The sequence below is a fragment of the Hemitrygon akajei genome, unplaced genomic scaffold, assembly GCF_048418815.1.
Source record: "Hemitrygon akajei unplaced genomic scaffold, sHemAka1.3 Scf000037, whole genome shotgun sequence".
In the NCBI taxonomy this organism is placed as follows: Eukaryota; Metazoa; Chordata; class Chondrichthyes; order Myliobatiformes; family Dasyatidae; genus Hemitrygon; species Hemitrygon akajei.
Genome location: NW_027331923.1, coordinates 7120520 through 7125335, shown reverse-complemented (window position 1 = coordinate 7125335; position 4816 = coordinate 7120520). Strand labels below are relative to the sequence as shown.

General features: G+C 43.8%; 1 non-coding gene across 1 annotated transcript; it reads left to right on the top strand.

Annotated features, from left to right (window-relative positions):
• Positions 1–1663: 1663 nt before the first annotated feature.
• On the top strand, positions 1664–1757 carry trnai-uau (transfer RNA isoleucine (anticodon UAU)). The gene is made up of 2 exons: positions 1664–1701; positions 1722–1757. It is a non-coding gene; the product is annotated as a tRNA-Ile (tRNA).
• Positions 1758–4816: the final 3059 nt, after the last annotated feature.

Here is a 4816-nt window from a genome sequence, read left to right as displayed (position 1 = left end):
AGGAGGACGGGCTCTGTCGTGGGCAAAGAACTGGAGAGTTTAACATCGGTAGCTGAGCGAAGGGCGCTGAGTAGGCTACGGTCAATTATGGAAAACCCTGAACATCCTCTACATAGCACCATCCAGAGACAGAGAAGCAGTTTCAGTGACAGGTTACTGTCGATGCAATGCTCCTCAGACAGGATGAAGAGGTCAATACTCCCCAATGCCATTAGGCTTTACAATTCAACTGCCAGGACTTAAGAACTTTTTTTTTAAAGCTATTATTGATGCTTTTTTGAGTTAGTGATTTAGATGCATGTCATGTTGTTACTGAGTTAAGTATTGTATGTGATGAGTTTTTGCTACAACAAGTGTATGGGACATTGGAAAAAAATGTTGAATTTCCCCATGGGGATGAATAAAGTATCTATCTATCTATCTATCTATCTATCTATCTATCTATCTATCTATCTATCTATCTATCTATCTATCTATCTATCTATCTATCTATTAGCTGGCGTGTCGGTAACTAGCAATCTCTCACTTGGTGGCCCTGATTTAACGGCGTTGATAGCATCTAGAGCGCAAAAGGTAAGTGAAGGTTCACATGATGGCTGAGAAAATGAATCACTGATAATCAACTAAAATGAAAACTCGAGTTTCTGCCCTAATGTGGCGTCTGGACATACAGAGTAACAACGTACAACGAAAAATTCAAGAGAGCATGAAGATTAGCATCATGGAGCCTTCAGTTCCCAACCAAGGAAAAGCTCCAGCGTCATTTTTCCAACATAACAAAGGCTGCCATCCAAGTCTCGACACTACATTTGGCCGGAGAATGGTTGGATGGCTCTGTTCCTTTAAGAATCAGACTGAAATTGTTACCTGCCACCTGCGCTAATGGGAAGACTGCGCTTGAAGTTTGCCTATGAGTACCGAGTGATCACTTGTTCTCCACCTTCCATAGCTCACTGATTACATCGGCATGATCATAAGGCTCCCCATCTCCCCATTCCCCCTTCCGGTAGAGTAGCAATCCCACCCACCCCCCATACCAGACTGTGATGCAGCCTGTCAGAATGCTCTCCAGAAGTTTTTTTTTTAGTTTATTCGTTAATCTCCTAATGAAGTACTGTATAGTCGCTGTTTTGCCTTCTTTATAACCGCATCGATTTGTTGGGACCAGGTTCTGTCCTCAGAGATCTTAACACTCATGAATTTGAAATTGCTTGCTCTCTCCACTTCTGATCCCCCGATGAGGATTGGTTTCTCTCTCCTTCCTGGTCCACATTAAGCTTTGTCGTCTTTCTGACGTTCGTTACAATGTTGGTGCTGCGACACCACTCATTGACATATTTTGCCCCTATTCGCCCTCTCATCTCCATTTCAGATTCGACCAACAACGTTTGCATTATCAGCAAATTTATAGGTGGTATTTGATGTGCACATTTGCTGACTCGATATGCACATGGATGTAAGGAAGATCGAGGGATATGTACATGATAGAAAGAGGGATTAGAGTTTGACTGCCTTTGTTTTGCTTTTTAGCTGGTATGGCAATACATTGTGGGCCGAACGGCCTTTCACGCGTTGTACCTATTTAGGCTCTATGCTCTATGATATCTGTAAATTTCTTCTACATTTTCTTTCCATATATAAAAACTCGCGTTTGCAGCAGTGGGCTCTAGTGGTGCAATCGGTTAGCGCGCGGTACTTATATGACAGTACACGGTGGAGAAATGCCGAGGCTGTGAGTTCGAGCCTCACTTAGAGCACTTGTGATTTTTAATACTCAGGTGACTTGACGACTCTCAAGTGAACATTCCACTGAAATGTTGCATTTGATTTTGTGCTTCTGAGACACCCTGCTTATTATTTGTGTTTAACTTCGAATCGATGCACATTTGATTTCGATCTGAGAAGGCGAGTGTGAGTTTACAAGCGTTGCAGGAGATCATCCCTTATTCACTAAAAGGCATGTGCCCGCAGGGCTGCAGACAATCTCCCTGTTTGGATCTTTAGTTCAACACGCGTAGCCTCACTTCCCGTTGTTGAAGGTGTCTGAGCAGATGGTTTCTTTGCTGAATGAAGGCATCACGCGTACCCCACATTCCTGTCTTCTTAGTTCAATTAACCAAATGGCGAAGCAACGAACCCTACCCTTACTGAAGCCATGCTTCAGAAACTCTCTAATTATACCTCACCTTGGTTTGTTGTGCTGTCGAAGAAACTCAATATTTACTTGATTCGGCGAATTTTTTAGGCACACGCGAAAAAATAGATATTGATCGTAGCCGCAATGGCCGCAAATGGTATCGGGATGCTGAACGATCTCTCTCTCTCTCTCTCTCTCTCTCTCTCTCTCTCTCTCTCTCTCTCTCTCTCTCTCTCTCTCTCTCTCTCTCTCTCTCTCTCTCTCTCTCTCTCTCTCTCTCTCTCTCACTCTCTCTCTCTCTCTCTCTCTCTCTCTCTCTCTATCTCTCTCTCTCTCTCTCTCTCTCTCTCTCTCTCTCTCTCTCTCCCCCCCACCTCCCTCCCTCCCTCTCTCTCTCTCTCCCACACACACACACACACACACACACACACACACACACACACACACACACACACACAGACACACACACACACACACACACACACACACACACACACACACACGCTCGCATTCAATATCTCTGATTCTCTTTGTTTTCTCCGTCGCGAGCAGCATCACAGCCACTCCACGTTGTTTACGCTGCGGTAGAAACAATTTGTAACATCAACACCTAATACTTTCAGGACTCGAAACTGCGATCTTCCGGTGATATAGCAGCGCAGACAGAAGTTACAGTTCTTACTATTGGAATCGCAGATTCCACTCCTGTTAAAGATCCAATGAGGAAGGTCTGATCACAACGCTGACATCGGGTTTCTGAGGGAATGTCGAAAAATCTGGTTAAACCCTTCCTGTATAATTACGGTAATGAAGCACAAGGAAACGGGGTACGGTGGCACTCTTTATTTTGGGACGAGGTGACGGTGGGAGATCGCATGTCGGTACACAGTTGGGATCACGGCCTTTTCAATATATCGAAGTTGTTGTGATTCCATGTAAAATTAAAACATGGGCGAAATATCCCACGCCCGCATAAAGGTCAGTGACTGGCCGTGGATGTTCTTCCGCAAACATGAACGTCTAGAATGAATATTTATCTCGGAATACCCTCCGCCCCTGATTGAACGCGCAGCCCATGTAGAGTTACTCTGAAATAACTCCCGATCATTCCCCGATTACACTCTTAACTCTATCACCTTATTAAAACCTTAAGGTCTGTCATTCTGATCAAACTGGTCACAATTATACTGTTTAACATTTCGGCAACACAATGACCAGTGATGCTTTACTCCAGGATCCCCACAGTGATGTGCAACGTTTGAACTGTATGCCACTGAAAAATGATCAGTGAAAATATATCCTGGGATATCAGTGGAGTCCAGGAGAAAAATAACAACTCTCCATTGGACGTCAACGAACAGATGGATGGTATATTGACAGTGGTAACTTGTCCTGCTCAGCAGTCACGAGTTTGCATGCAAATTTCCATGGCAACATTTCAGTTTTTGTGATTTTTCGGTCCGGATTTTGTGGCGCTTTTCCACTGCCTCATGTCCAGTGGCATGCAAATGTTCGGGCAGCCCTGGTCAAAGGTTGTGTTACTGTGAATAGTTCAGTGAGTGGACGAGGAACTGAACTCCAAAAGTCATGAAGTTAAAGATAAAACATTCTTTTCAACATTTTAAGCACGATCAGTGCATACATTTTGTTTTGTACAATTTTAGAGTGAAGAAAAGGAAAAGAGCACCATGCAAGTGTTCGGGCACTCCAAATATTTGAGCTCTCAGATAACTCTTACCGAGGTCTCAGACCTTAATTAGCTCGTTAAGGCTATGGCTTCTTCTTAATCGTCGTTAGGAAAGGCCAGGTGACGTAAATTTCAAAGCTTTATAAATAACCTGCCTCCTCAAATCTTGTCCCAACAATCAGCAGCCATGCGCTTCTCCAATCAGCTGCTTAGCACTCTGAAAATTAAAATAAATGATACCAACAAAGCAGGAGAAGGCTATAAGAAGATATCAAAGCTTTTTCAGGAAGCCGTTTTCTCAGTTCGTAATGTAATTAAGAAATTATTTTGTAATTTAGTGTAATTTTGTATTTTTTTCCTGACACTGCCGCTGTAAATGAAACTACTTGCACTACAGAGTATTGAAAACCTGACTCGGAATGTTTAAAGGAGATTTTTGAGTGCTTGGGATGAATGCCAGGGGTGATGGCGGAGGTGGATGCCATAGGCGATATTAGATACCACGCGAATATGAGAAGAGACCTTGTGAGGGCAGATGGGATTGATTTAGTAAAGCATGAATTTACAAGATCAATTGCTTCAGAACAACGCAGTGAGCAGAAGGACCTGTTCACGTGTTGTTCTTGGTGTGTGTCCGCGATATCACAGCCGGAGTACTGTGTGCATCTCTGATCGTCCGCCTCAGAAAGGATGCACGGGCTTTGTTACCGGCACGGGAGGGCTCGAGTCAGATGGACTCTGGGTAGTGACAGTGCACTGATCTCAAAACTCATGCAACACTGACTCTCTCCTCAGCCACAGCAGGCCCCACTGTCACGATTCAATTGCAGGGTAATGTAAATGGTGACAAATGACAATTTGATTTCGCACACCACCACTGAAACTTAATCATATGCATCAGGTCCACAGCTGTCCACTATGTAACCCTTTCTTTAAGGTTTCTCCTTTCTTTTGGAGCATTTTGTCTCCTCTTTCTAACCTTTTTCGGTCGG